The sequence below is a fragment of the Syngnathoides biaculeatus genome, chromosome 1 (assembly GCF_019802595.1).
Source record: "Syngnathoides biaculeatus isolate LvHL_M chromosome 1, ASM1980259v1, whole genome shotgun sequence".
Taxonomy (NCBI): Eukaryota; Metazoa; Chordata; class Actinopteri; order Syngnathiformes; family Syngnathidae; genus Syngnathoides; species Syngnathoides biaculeatus.
Window position 1 is genome coordinate 10,980,041 of NC_084640.1, and position 15,644 is coordinate 10,995,684.

Below are 15,644 nucleotides of genomic sequence, written 5' to 3' on the forward strand. Positions count from 1 at the left end.
TACAGGACTCTTCACTATTTAAAAGCAGATTACAAAAAATATACTATTTTTGGGGGTGCGGGGTTGAAGGGGCATTAATGACATTTCTATTCATTTCAATGGGGAAAGATGATTTCAGAGATATGGGTCACGGGCGTTGTGGGATGACGGAACAAATTAAATTTGGAAAACAAAATGTGAATGTGATTGTGAATGGCTGTTTGCTCCCTTAGTTGTAATCCAAGCAAAAAGCTCATCAATGCTTTTATCTCAAGTAGACTTGACTACTGTAATGGTCTTCTGACTGGACTCCCAAAAAAAGCGGATTAAACAGCTGCAGCTCATTCAGAATGCTGCAGGTCACGTTCTGACCAAAACAAAGCGCTCAGAGCATATAACTCCAATCCTAAAGTCCTCGCACTGGCTTCCAGTCAGCTTTAGAATAGATTTTACAGTTCAGCTACTGGGCTATAAAATCACTAAATGATTTAGGTCCTGAAGAATACAAACCCAGTAGGGATCTGAGATCTACTGACTCGGGTCAAATAGTGGAGCACAGAGTCCAAAACAAACATGGTGAAGCAGCATTTAGCTATTATGCTGCACACAAATGGAATAAGTTGCCAGCAGAGGTGAGGTCAGAGGAAATGTTTTTAAATCCCGGTTGAAAACTCTTTGTTTTATATATGTCCACTTTTTGTTCATATTACTTGCACAGTATATGGTTTTAATTATTTTTGTATATTTCGTTTGTCATTTTTATTGTTTTTTATCCAGTTTTAAATGTTTTATCTCTTTGTTTGTAAAGCACATTGAGTTGCCTCATGTATGAAATGCGCTATACAAATAAATTTGCTTGCTTGCTATTCCCCACTTTTTTTTCCACGGTCAGTTCACTCAATACCGGACTTTTACTAACACATTTAATCAGCGCCGTGTCAGAAACTTGTCTTTCTCGTCTCGTCCTTCTTCACAGGGTCAATACAGTATATGTTGAAGTCATAGTACTCACACAGACGTCCTGACAGACAGAGGAGCGTGTCGCAGAATTGTCATTGCAGAGGTCTGCGTTTTGCCAGCATGTGGTGGGAATGTGATGTGCTGGTGACAAGATTTAGATGGGGAGCTTTGTCGAGTAATTTCAGGAGTCTTTCATGTCCATGTAATTAGATGCTCTCTCATCCTAATCACTTTTTTCCACCCCACTCATGCGCGTGAAACACACGCGCATGCTTTCGCCGCCTAATGAAAGGCTTCGGATTAATGAGAGCACACCTCTAGTACTAAGCACAATAAGCTCAACACATTAATGACACCTCAGTGGCGGCGAGCCGAGCGGCGTGACAGGCGTGACTGTGGAAATGTCACCCGGATGGAAACACGTGCCGACGTGCCAAAATGGGGGGTGGGGGGGTGGGGGGTTTCGCCAAATGAGAACGACGCTGGAGGATGGACAGGGGTCACGGAGAGAGGGGAGAGACGGCGCGATGGAGAGGTGGAAGGGCGGACAGCGCGATTTGCAAAGAGTAGGACGGGGTCGCAAACGGGGATCGTCATAATGACACGGAGGCAGACGGCGGAGAGAGATGTGCAAGGCGACAGCTCCCTCATCCGCGTGCCCATGCATTCCTATCATTGCTGCGCGCTAATCTAAGTCTTCCTCCGTGCGTGAGAAATACCTTCAATATCAGAATCATCTCAGCTATTCGTCAAAGAAAAGAAAAAAAAGAGCAGCTTCGTTGCGCTGATAAAAGGCCGAGAACTAATTGTTTGCCTCCGGGAGATAGAACGCAATCTTTGGGAGCATTTACACCAGGCTTTGTCAAACTGTGGTCCACGGACCAAATGTGGCCCCCTTTATTCACAGAGTGTTCAGGGTGTCGGGCTTGCGGGTGATATTTCAGGATGAACCTAAAATGCACTCTTAACCTTTGAACGTGACTTTCTATAAACAGCAAAATTCACAAGTGTTTGATAACATAAAAATCCCCAAGGACATCCACTTACACACCTTTCTGTGACTCTTCCAGTCCCCCGTATGGCTGTTGCAAGCCGCCGATGACACCACGTGGGACTCTCATCTCAGTGCCACGATTCTCTCGTCATCGTGTGTTGACCTGATCTCATATTGTCAAAACTGAATCTTTAGGGCAGAACGGAATAGAGCTGGATTGAATTGTGACTTTCACAGAAAAATCGATTTGGCATCTCACAAATTGCAGCCGTCATAGATTGAAATAATAAAATCAGAAGCACAAAAAGCTAATTTGATTTATTTACAGTTTGGAAATATTTGGATCTATTTATTGATCAGACTCCTGCCAGTGAATTTTCCCATGTCGGAGAACAGCAAATGATGTCTTAAATATCAAAACACTGAACCGTTGCACATGCGCATTCAAAGTTTAGCTTCCAATTAACTGCCGACCATTTACGCCGCACCCAAAAATGTAGACAAAAGCTTACTCGCGCTGACACACCCCGCAGTAGATGGGACGTGGAACAGTGGCCCGTTTGCATCAGACAGCATGGCTGGAATGTGCTGTAATTCTTGTAATCTGTGGGAACAAATTGCATAGCATATCTCCTTTAGTAGGTCACAGTGACGTCAAAGTACAAAAAGCGACAGACTGCGCTCGCTGGTGGCCCGTTTCCGTGCACTCCAGTGAGTTCGCGCGGCGGCAGCCTTTTTTTACACTCGGCGGGTGGGCCGCAACCTCCGCCGACACACCCCCGCGACCTCGCTTCGCCACCGCCACGCAACCCAGAAATTACTCCTTCTGTGGATAACAGCAGTGGAGAGTCTCGCGGCCGCTGTTTATTTCTGGAGGCTAACCAACTCCGCTTTGAGTTCATCGTGTAACCTGCGATGCTCGTGTGCTCTTCGTACACTTGAACAGCGTGTGTGTTCGAGAGTAAAAAATTTAATGAGTTCATATTTTAAGGATTCTGGGACCTACTATGTTTAACGTTTGTCTGTTTGCGTAAGACTCAATGAATAAATGGTCATAGTTTACTTTTCATCATTAAATGCCATATTTTCATTTTACCACCCCATTGAGACTCCTTTTTTTTCCTTATTTATTTTTTGTTATTTTCCTCTTTTTCCCCATTTTTTTTACTCCTCTAGAGACTTTTCATAACTAGTGAAGCATCATCATCCACTTAATATGAATAGAATATATAACAACTCCTAGGTCTGTACAGTATATCGTTTTATTCCAAGGATATAGAGTATGTGTGTTATATATACATTTTCTTAGCCGCTTATCCTCACAAGGGTTGCCTATCCCAGCTGTCAACGGGCAGGAGGCGGTGTACACCGTGAACTTGTTGCCAGCCAATTGCAGGGCACATGGAGACAAACAGCCACCCTCACAATCCCACCTAGGGGGAATTTAGAGTGTCCAATTAATGTTGCCTGTTTTGGGAACGTGGGAGGAAACCGGAGTGCCCGCTGGAAGCCCACGCAGGCATAGGGAGAACATGCAAACTCCACATAGGCGAGTCTGGGATTGAACCTGGGACCTCAGAACTGTGAGCCTAACGCGCTTTTCCAGCTGACCCACCGTGCCACCCTATATATACACAAACACACCGTATATCACACTAGCAAGCCATCACTTGAAAAGGACTCTGGAACTTCACCCAGTCTAGCTGTACACAAGCCCTTAGCCTTATATTTCAATAATATGTCCCTTTAATAAACACCATTTTTTTTCACCTCATGAAAAATCTACGACACCAACTAAAATAATCATGCTCATTAATCATTCTTCATCTGAGCCCATTTGAGCTCGCTTGCTAGCAGAATCGCGTCAGCAATCTGCTGAAGTTCATCCAATAGACGTTTTCCCCGATTTGCAGTCGAGTCCGTGAATGCGTCTTCTCTATTTGCAGAAGTACGGTTCACAAAACAATAGACCTATTTACAGTTGCCGTGCACGTGTGTGTGCATTAATACCCGCACGGTGAACAATATGTTTACATAAAGCTGTGCCGCAACAATCACGTTAGTGCACTGCAGTTGAGAACCGATGCTGCACTAGGTAAGAAAACACATACACAAACAATACAAATACTTCATAAATGTGATCCCTTGTTAGGAATTTGGATGCTCTTGTGTTGTTTCTCTGTTTTTCCCCCCTATTTCTCGTATTTCCGAAGAGGCTACGATGTAAATTTAACTGAAGTGGAAGTGAAGTGGAGGGAGAGAGTGCCCCCCCCTTTTTTTTTTTTTTTTTTTTTTTTTGGCCCTAATACTTTACAACCTGCCTCTCGCCATGTGTGTCTCTCTACATTGCACCGCAACACGGACTCACCAAGTCAGCAGTTTTCTAAAATGCTCTCAGGGCTTTGGTCTTGACAACATTGTCGTGCAATAACAACACTTTGCTTTGGGAGGCAACTTTCTATGGTTTGCCACAAAAATAAAGTAACAGGCGCCACAATGGATCAGCTGGTAAAGCGTTGGCCCCACAGTTCTGAGGACCTGGGTCCGATCCCGGCCCCGCCTGTGTGGAGTTTGCATGTTCTCCCCGTGCCTGCGTGGGTTTTCTCCGGAAACTCCGGTTTCCTCCCACATCCCAAAAACATGCAATATTAATTGGTCACTCTAAATTGCCCCAAGGTGTGATTGTGAGTGCGGCTGTTTGTCTCCATGTGGCCTGCGATTGGCTGGCAACCAGTTCAGCGTGTACCCCACCTCCTGCCTGTTGACAGCTGGGATAGGCTCCAGCACTCCCCGCGACCTTCGTGAGAATAAGCAGCAAAAGAAAATGGATGGATGGATGGATGGTGCAGTAACGTGTCCGCAAATTAGCTCCTATCACAGGATATGAGCTATAACTGGACTGAACCTCTCCAGTTGCCCCTCAGCCATACTTTCTATAAATCCTATTTGGGGTTTTTTTTGGTCTGTTTTTTTTTTGGGGGGGGGGGGGGGGGATTTGGTGTTTTTTTTTCTCCAGGTACTCTAGGTTCCACTCATATTCCAAAAACATGCATGTTAAAGGTGTGTTTGCATTTTTTTTTTAAATGGGATAGGTCGACACCATCTGAAGAGCTAACAAAGAATGGATGGAGGGATTTTTGTCTGTTTTAAGTCTGAGTGCATCCCAACACAACACATAAAGTATCCCACCGCTATTAAAAGTGTGAAGATTTACTTTGTGTACAATGGCCATGAATAAAAATGTGGACGCTACCTTGCTAACATCATCACATCAAGGCACCATATGAATACAAAATGATCAAGGATCCGATATTTGACTTTGAGAGTTCCCCGGGAGGAACGTCACGCTCCACTGGAGAAGAATGCAGCCTGAGGGGATATTAACGCTATGATATAGTGGATATTACATCCATTAATAAAAAGTCCATGGCACAGGCAAACAGAGGTGTGGCAGCAGCAACACAAAAAGAAAAGAGAGCGAAAGGCATTCTTTATTTTAAGATGACTTCGCCCACAATTATATGCTTGATAGATGGCCTGTCTGACAAAATGATTCTATTAAAGAAAAAAATGGGATTTGTAAAATGATGCATCCGTTGTGCATGGATCATATTGATTAAAAACAATAAGTAAATGAATAAATAACTAAAGCGTCACAACGATCTCTCTGAGGCATTTCAAAGAGTACTTTCATCATCGGAATCGTGACAGAAAAAGAGATGAGATTGTGAATTAAAAGTGTCGCTCCTCACTTTTTGGAAACTTTTTTTTTTGTTTTGTTTTTCATTTTGGCAAACTGGCAACAAAGGAAACCTCATCAAACTTAATCAATTTGAGAATGCTGATTTGTTGGGAAAACTTTCCTCAAGCGAGTAACTTTTTGTGGTTTACTATGACAGTGTATGAATCCATGCCTTTTTTTTAAATCCCTGATGTACATTAAAACATAAGACTTCAATTTCCAAGTGTTGCCATTGTAAAAGCTTTGTTGACCGCCCAGGCAATGTTGTAAGTAACATTTTAATAAGACTAATTGTCACAGAAGTGTAAAAAAATGATAATAAATACATTCTTAATACTAAGAAACAAAATAAAAACACATTGACACGGTCATTGTCCCCTCCTGGAAGCAGTTTCGTGTGGGGGGGTTGTGTGCCGTAATGATCCAGAAAAGTTCAGGCGAAATGTACGTGAAGGTAGATGTACGAGGAAATTGGTACATAACCTCGGGTAGCGTGTGTTCCGAGTTTAGACGACATAGTCTAATTCAATAATGAGCGGGGAGGTGTGTTTGCACCACAAAAGCACTTAAGCATGCCACTGAAGCAGCCTAATCAATAAGACACAATTATTGGACATTCACCGTAATTGATGAACACACAGACTGATCCGATGCGGATCAATACGTGCTACTAATAACTCAAATTGCTATTATTTACACCCCCTCTCTCCCACTCCGATACTTTTGTCTTGTTTTTAAGATTTCTGTGACGAGCTGCTTTTACCCTCAAGGGTGAGAGCATGCCTTGGGTTGTTTTGAGTCTTATTTATAGCACGTTTGGCTCTTTGTGTGTGTGTGTGTGTGTGTGTGTGTGTGGTGTGTGTGGTGTGTGTGGTGTGTGTGTGTGTGTGTGTGTGTGTGTGTGTTTTACTGCCGTGTTGGTGCCTCTTCTGCACAAAACGTAACAGCAAAGCCTTCAAATGATGTGTCCTGCTTTTTCAGTTCACCTCTCGGTCTCGGCCCCCCTGATGTGAGACAGGAGGTGCTGTAAAGGTGATGTTACAGCGCCTAACTAGCTCGCCGTGGGCCTTTCGCTTGCCGCCCTGCTGTGGTCATAAATCTCCCCCTGTGATTGGACAGAGGAGGTAATGAGGGTCCGAGTGCACGGTGTAATACACACACACACAAAAACACATTGCTCGGTAAATAACACCAACACTGATCTGGACAGCAGTCAGATCATTCCAGTCTGCCAAAAGCAACTTACCTCGAGTATATCTTTTTAATTAACTGCAGGCAGAAACTAGGTGATTTTTATTTTTTGCCGGGGTTTAGTCAAGTCCGTAATAGAATTGTAAAAAAAACAAAAAAAAATTGTCAAGTATTTCTTTTCAATTTATAATATGATGTCGACAGTCACGTCGTCCTCTGGCTGAGTACACGCATACCAACAATTGGGATGAATTTTTGCATTTTTCCTCTCCAAGTCGGCAAAGGTCCAACTGGCAGATGTCTCTAAAACACAGGTGTCAAACTCAAGGCCCGGGGGGCAGATTTGGCCCGCCACATGATTTTATGTCTAAATCCAGAGTGTCAATTTTCATGATTCTTGCAAAATCTGTATCAAAGTTTCAAAATGTCACTATCATAAATGATGAATTAGAGATATGACAAGCATTTTTGTGTTAACATTTGGAAAAACACATGGCCCTTGATTTCTGATCCCAAAACGAGTTCGGTGTAGGATGTTCTAATTGGCATACGCTACACACATAATGATAATCTGGGTACATTTGAGTATTTTTACATCCATTCTGATCAGGCAAGGCACGATTAAGGGATGTTTTCAAAGATGATCCTGAGCGATCATCCTCGATGCAGGGTGTGTTAAACGGGTTCCACGTTTCAAGCTAACTGGACGCCATTACGCTCACTTTTGACTCTCATGAGTCAGTCGTCGTCTCTGCTGACCTTTTCCATGTCACGACTAAGTGATGGAAGGAGAAGCTGGATGATGTTTAATTGGTTGTGGCTCATTACTCCGCTGATAACTAATCAGACACATCAAAAGCTTCACTAGCTAATTATACGTGAGCGTCATCTGAAATTTTTCTCCATCTTCTTTGCTCCTAACATTCTTCTACATGCACTTCTGACCCAAAAATGCACTTTGGCTTGGAAGCTAAACATTATTGTGATATATCGAACGTTCGGTGAATTAGTTGTGGGAATGTAATTAGCAGATGATTGCAAAGAACCAGCAAAAGAATGGATGCGAGCAGGTTTTTCATACATTCAAATCTTTGTCAGGAAATGTACAGTGATTCAAGGGCAAGTTTGCGTGCCTGCGCATATTTCTGTTTCCATGATATTTGTGTTTGCAAGGTTAGAAATGGTACAATATGCACAATAGAATTAAAATGAAATCACCTCCATTCACAAAGATGATACGGTGAACCCCTGATTGTCGGAATTATTTCCAGTTTGAAAGTTTCCAGTTTGAATTTTTGGGGAAACCTAATCAAAAATGAGAACAGGATGAGAATTTGTAAAGGCAATTTTGATCCATTTTTGATTTTTCTGTACAACTTGTACAGGTATACCTAACGTTACAACTAATTAGTGAGCATCGTTCGCTCATTAAAACTTCAGACATTTGAAATCCAAAATGTTAATGTGATGTAAATATAGCATAGCACCATAAAACCCAGATAGACACATCAATTTGGAGCAAGATCTGTACAGCTTTGTAGCATACATGATTCCATCCATCCATCCTTTTTCTGAACCGCTTATCCTCACGAGGGTCGCGGGAGTGCTGGAGCCTATCCCAGCTGTCAACGGGCAGGAGGCGGGGTGCACCCTCAACTGGTTGCCAGCCAATCGCAGGGCACGAAAGAGACAAACGACAACACTCGCGATAACACCTTGGGGCAATTTAGAGTGTCCAATTAATGTTGCATGTTTTTGGGATGTGGGAGGAAACCGGAGTGCCCGGAGAAACGCCACGAGGAAAAGGCACGGGGAGAATATGCAAACTCCACACAGGCAGGGCCGGGATCAAACCCTGGACCTCAGAACTGTGAGACTAACGCTTTTACAGCTGATCCACCGTGCCGGCTACATGATTACCTTGTGATTTTGCACTTTGACAGTAGATCAGTCTCCGTGTCCGTCTATTATCCGTTCAGGTGAGAATTACTCCTTGGTATTCACGTGGCTCCCGCAAATATCCACCGCCCAAGATCGAATGATCCGCAGGAATATTCCAGAATCACCTCGTCAGCATCCCACTTATCTGCCGCACCACCTGCTAGATGTCACTAAGCCAAGCGAGCCGACAGTGAGATGGCGAGAGCGGGCGGAAGGTGCCGTTCATCAGATAAAAAAAAAAAAAAGTATGGGAACGACAGCAGAGTGTGAATTTTGAACACTACATTATGAAGACATATCTGCTTTTTTTTGCCCATTTCTGCACCGCATGCACTGACGCACTGCTCGCGCCGCTGTCTCCGTGGTGTTATCTTTCTCTCTATGTTACCCCCCAGGAGCTGTGTTTCTCATAGTGTGGTCTGCGAATCCCTGGTGGTCCTGAAGAAACCCTAAGTGGTCTCAAAGTGAGGGATTTTTTTTTCCCCCTTACATTTTGAAACAACCCAGTTCTCTTCTGAAAATGTATGTTTGCTTTCTTTAAATAGGATCAAAGAAAGTTCGTCTCTTTTTAACTGTTTTTAGGGCACCCTTGGTTTCAGCGGCGTTCCCATCCACCGCAAAGTACTTGTGGACAACTCTCGAAGCACATCCGAACCCTCACCCGTTGGTCAACTAGTGCTTGGTGTAGGATGGGGAGCACGTTTAACCTAACCCTAACCCAGTTCTTAGGAGCCCTCGGTAGACGGTTACCTGCACCCATCCATCCATTATTTGCCGCTTTTCCGGGTCGGGTCGTGGGGGAAGTAGGGATACCCAGACTTCCCTTTCCCCAGCCACTTCTTCCAGCTCTTCCGGAGGGATCCCGAAGCGTTCCCAAGCCAGCCGAGAGATATAGTCTCTCCGGCGTGTCCTGGGTTGTTCTCGTGGTCTCTTTCCGCTGGGACATGCCCGGAACACCTCACCGGGGAGGCGTCCAGGAGGCATCCAAATCGGATGCCCCAGCCACCTCATGTGGCTCCTCTCAATGCGGAGGAGCAGCGGCTCAGCACTGACTCCTGGATGACTGAGCTTCTCACCGTATCTCTAAGGGAGAGCCCAGACACCCTGCGGAGGAAACTCATTTTGGTCGCTTGTATCTGAGATTTTGTTCTTTTGGTCACGACCCACAGCTCGTGCCCATAAGTGAGGCTAGGAACGTAGATCAACTGGTAAATTGAGAGCTTCGCCTTTCGACTTAGCTCCCTCTTTACCAAAACGGACTAATACGAAGTCCGCCTCACTGCAGACGCTGCACCGATCCTTCTGTTGAGCTCCCGCTCCATTCTTCACTCACTCGTGAACAAGACCCCAAGATACTTGAACTCCTCCGCTTGGGGCAGGATCTCATCACCGACCTGGAGAGGGCACGCCACCCTTTTCCAACTGAGGACCATAGTCTCGGATTTGGAGCTGCGTATGTGAGTTTTATCCGGCTAATCGGGCTTCCTCATGCATGGACTTTAGGTTCACTCCGGTTTCCTCCCACAATACATCCCAAAAACATGCAACATTAATTGGAGACTCTAAATTGCTCCTCGGTGTGAATGTGAGTGCGGCTGTTTGTCTCGATGTACACTTTAATTGGCTGGCAACCAGTTCAGGGTGTACCCCGCCTCCTGCCCGGTGACAGCTGGAATAGGCTCCAGCACTCCCGCCACCCTCGTGAGGATAAGCGACTCAGAAATTTGATGGATGAATGGATGGATGGATGGTTCTTTGAAAGAAATCATTTGAACAAATAATGACTCTGATGCAAGGGAGATCAGCTCTCTTAACCTTTGGTTTTTAGGTTCTAATTATGGATTGTTTTCCTTGGAAATTTGCTTCAAATTCTTTGTACAAATCATCCATGGAGGGTTTCACCGTACAATGCAGTTAACGATTAAAATACTCGGCGGTCCTGTTACTTTAGGAGATTTGGTGGTCCGTAGATTTTAATGTGGTGATTAAGTGCTTCTTTTTCTGAAACAATTTGGTAGCTGAATATGCTTGGTGTCCTAGAGCCTTCGGCCACTGTGGAGCAAGTCATTTATATCCACAATTAGTCCTATCATAGTACACATAAGTGAATTAAGGCTCCGTTCCAATCCGGCCAATTGGCACAAACAAGCACAATCAAAACTAAGCAGAGTTTGATGACTCATTATGGACTTTGTACTCCCCAATGACTGAAATGTGTGCGGTAAAAGGAGAAAGTAGTTTGTCTTGTCAGGATTTAGAATTTGTCCATGGAGCACAGTGCTTGGAAGTAAAGCTCAAGTTATGCTAAATGTGTAGTTCACAGTGGTCAAAGGACCTACAGGGTCTCCAGAAGCCTCAATTGCGGGTCTTGAACCAGCCCAGCACATTGATATTGCCGTTGGAGGAGAAGCTTTATTCTTAGCGCTGTCCACCTGCAGAGATCAATCACTCACAGTGTATTTTTATGGGTGGTCTAGCGGGGGCAATATACAAAAGGTCTCCATATGAAACATCTCCACAGGCGGGAGCCGTCCTTACCATGCAGAGAAGATGAGTGTGTATTTGCATAAAAAGCCTGCACAAAGATTTTATTTTGTAGAAAGACAAAATGTTGAATTCACGATGAAAAAAAAAACCCACAAGGAATTGAAGAAATCATTTAGAATGCCGCTCTTTGTGCGAAATTGGTTGTCGAGCGATGCACAAGTAGTACTCCGTTACGGGCCAAACAAAGCAGTTTTGGGTCAGGATTAAACCAAGTAACCAATATATTATGTGGTCAAGTCAAACAGGAGTTTAAAATGAAATAAGAAGGATTCTTGGAGAGTGAGACATGAGGTCGACTGGACACAACATTGCGGTGCCATCATGCGCCACAATCTAACATTCAAGATGATGTACATAAGATACTTTTCAATAGTGCAGAATTATTTGCAGCATGCAGTAAGTCTGGACTCTTTCATTCATCTGAGGGACTGTTTATGCGAGCAAACGTGAACAATATCGTCTCTGATCTGAAACAATTTGTTCAGGCAGTTCGGTACATTCATCGACATCCTCACATTCCATTAAAATTCATGCGCAATAGAAAATAATTCTCTATATTGCACCTAGGAAATGTATTCATCTAGCCCTAATTTCACATCTGCATGTGTTTAATATGCTAAATTGGTGATTTTAAATCACCTAAAATATGCAAGTTAACTCTCCCAATATTGCTGACTGGGCCCAGCCTGAACTTCGCAATGTCAGCAAGGGTCCTTCCTTGTGTCTGCTAATTATCTCCGCCGTGTGGAACACAAAATGAGCAAATAACCTCCGAGCAATATTTACAAGGCTTTTAATTATGAATTATTTGGGTCAAATCAGTGGGATACTTTGATTCACCGACGAGATCCAGTTCAAGAGCTGCATTGAACTCATTATACGTAAAATATGGAATTGTATTGTAGGTGCACTATATTGTGAGGTCTGTAATGCCCCCTCCCACAAACACCCACTCCCAACACACCACCATAAACTACAAACACAGCAATAAAAGTATTGCACTGTTAATCTAATGTTTCTCAGAGGCTGGAATTGTTGTTTTGGTCTCAACCCTGCAGAGCCCAAGAGCATCAAAGTACAGCCACTTTTTTTCCTCCACATTAACCAATATTTGTTTTAAATACCTTACAGTATGTATACTACTGTAAAAATCTTTACAATGTATTTTGAAAAATAGTTGAAGTGCAAGTAGGTGGAGTCCGGTAAGAAAAAAAACGATTAGGTGGGCCTGCAAAAACTGAACTGTTATAAAGACGGGATGCACTGTAATGGATTCCACAATACTATGTGAGTATATCTAATTGTGTGTATGTTACATTTAGGTCAGCATTATGAAATATAGTTGCAGGCGGTGAAAAACAGCAGCGTACACACACACGTTCTATTGAGTGATCCTCTAGCTTAGGTATGGATTGTTTAAATTTGAACGAGGAGCCGGGGAATATTTTGGATCTAATGGGGAGTGGGGAAAGTGTATCAGAACGGCCTCCTTCCCCGTGCACGTTCATTTGAAAGTTCTCCTTGATGCTTCTCGTCTTCGGTCTTATAACTCCAGCTCAAAAGCTTTGGCTTTGATTAATGCGTAACCTTTGCCGCTTGGCCCGTGTATGACGTGCCTCAGCGAGCTTTAAGTTGAGGGGGGAAAAATGGGGAAGAAGTGGGAAAGCAGTGTATATCGGTGGAAACACGACGCCTGCTGCGGCCTGTGGCTCATCCCAAAAGCTTCATTTTGTTTATTATCTGGGGAAATTGCAATGAATAGGGAAGTATCTAGTAGTATTCTTTTTGTTCTGCTGATCACTTGACCTCCCACGCCCTTTCTCGCAGCTGCATGTGCGTTATTTGTGCAACGTTGCCCCCTGTTGTCTATTCCACCACATAGCAGCTCCCAGGTCATGGCGGCCAATGCAACATGGTAATAAAAAAATACGGCAGATTATAAGCATCTGCTCCTGGCAATTTGAGCGCGTGTGGGTAATACTACATTTTTATGTTTGATTTGTTGGAAACACTCGAGGTGTGTATTTTGGAGGACAATTCCAGCATGAAATCTTACGTCAGGCTGACATTTTTCATGTGCATACACAAGGTGCTTTCAAGGGCTTTCTGGAATTAAATAACTGTGTATAGTATTTCAATAAGCATCTGCTTTGTGTATGTAATTGATATTTCATCATATATAAGTAGCCAAACCCTTTTTTTCCACAGTACATTTGTGGTTCTATGTAATCTTTGCACTTAGCATCGCATAAAAAATGAAAACATTTGTGGAGTTCATCTCAAAAAGCTATTACACCTTGTTGTTTTGTTTTGTTTTTTTTCATTATTTTTAAAATATTTTTTCAATTGAGTCCTCTGCGCTCAAGAATTACGCACACGAAATGAGGCTAAGTAAGTCAGTCAGGCTCCAATAAAGACGGCAACAGGACCCAAGACAAATCAAAAGACTTTGAAACTCGCTGCCACGGACAGAGTGGGATTCATTTTTAGCCGAGGGAGTCACCGTCGTCCCCCGGACGCGTCAGCGAATGCGAATCTATTTCAGTGATGTTTACCAAGCTATCACGGGCCCTGGTGTCCCACAGAGAGGCCAAAGAGAAAAATACTCCTCATGTTTGTGCCAGTAAGCTGATTCACTGTTGTGGAAAACAAATGCGATTAAAAAAAAAATAAAAAAAAAAGAATCCACTTGCAGTAAAATGTATTTTATTGTGTTTTATTGATGTGTAATGATTAACTAACAATGTAGTTGATTTTTTTTTTTTTTTTTAATGAATTTCTGTCTTGGGCACTTAGGACTCATAGTTAACGTGTCTGCTTCACAGTTCTGAGGTTCTGGGTTTAGTTCGGGTTTCTGCATGAATTGCATGAATTTTTCTCATGCTTGTGTACTCCAGCTTCCTCCTGCCTGAAAAACATATTGCGTTCATTGAAGACTCAAAATTGTCTCTAGGTAAATGTAAGCGAGAATGGTTGTCTATATGTACCGTGCAATTTATAGGCAATCACTCTAACGTTAGCTATGATAGGTTGCAGCTATAGAAAATTGAAATTAATGTCACCCAGTCTCTAAGGGAAGAAACTCATTTCCACCATGTTGTTCTCCCGGTCATGACCCACAGCTCGTGCCTCAGATTTGGAGGCGTTGATTTTCACTCTGCTGTGAACTGCTCCAGCAAGACTTGGAATTCACTGTTGATGAAGCTATCAAAACCACATCATCTGCAAAAACCAGAGACATAATACTGATGTCACCAAACAGGACCTCCTCAACACCTTGGCTGTGACTAAAATTTCTCTCCATTGTCCATAAAAGTAATAAACAGAATTGGAAGAGTCCAACTTTGACCAGGGATGAATATGACTTCCCACCGGTAAGGCGGACCAAACTGTGACACTCGTATGACAGGGACTGAAATGGCCGTACCAGGTGTTACGGTAACCCATATTCCAAGAGCATCCCCCACAAGACTGTCAGGGACACAGTCGAAGTCCACAAAACACATAGACTGGTTGATACTCATCAAGAGGAGCCAGACGAAGTGGCTCGGGCATCGGGTTAGGATGACCCCGGGATCCCTCCCTGGTAAGGTGTTCCGGGCACATTCCACCAGGACGAGGGCTCATCCCTCCACTGGCCTGGCCTGGGCTGGGACGAGCTCGACGAACTGGCTGGGGAGAGGGATGTCCGGGCTTCCCTGCTTAAGCTGTTGCCTTGTGACACAACCGCCGATAAGCACAAGAAAATGGATGGATGGATCAACAGTAAAATCAATTCAATTTTATGCAATAACAACTGCAAAGAAAGTGCTGTACATGGTAAATAAATAATCAAATAAATACAAGACAGTTAATTATATACAGTTTAAAAACAAAAACCGTGGAAGCCCAAAACAAATGCTAAAATTAGAACAGTACATCAAGCATTTTATTTTGTGGCTCTGAGATGTGTTTGGGTTATGTAACTAGTGACCCTTCCTGCTACTGTGGAATTCATGGTGGGTGCTAACAGTTGAGCAAAACAAGCAGCCTAGCACAGCTTCATTTTGAGAACGTTTCAGTCGTTACTGTATGAATGCAGAATATAATAACTCATCAAGTTTTATTTCTTTTCTGTCCTCGATTTGCATTTGAAAAGTTCTCTCACTTTTCCACCAAGTGTCACTGTCGCCTTTGAACGGGATTTCCAGGTTGAATGAAGTCTCGCGTGATTTGGTGAGAACTAATCCAGCGAGCCACTCCTATCCTCAATAAAAGATAACATTTTGCTCATATTTCCAACACACATCC

General features: G+C 43.4%; 1 long non-coding RNA gene across 1 annotated transcript in view; it reads left to right on the forward strand.

Moving 5' to 3' along the window:
• LOC133498655 (uncharacterized) overlaps positions 1-2,926 on the forward strand; it is a 124,786-nt gene extending 121,860 nt beyond the window's left edge. Inside the window, exon 4 of the long non-coding RNA XR_009794399.1 lies at positions 2,010-2,926. This is a non-coding gene — a long non-coding RNA (uncharacterized LOC133498655). The remainder of the gene's footprint in view (positions 1-2,009) is intronic.
• Positions 2,927-15,644: the final 12,718 nt, after the last annotated feature.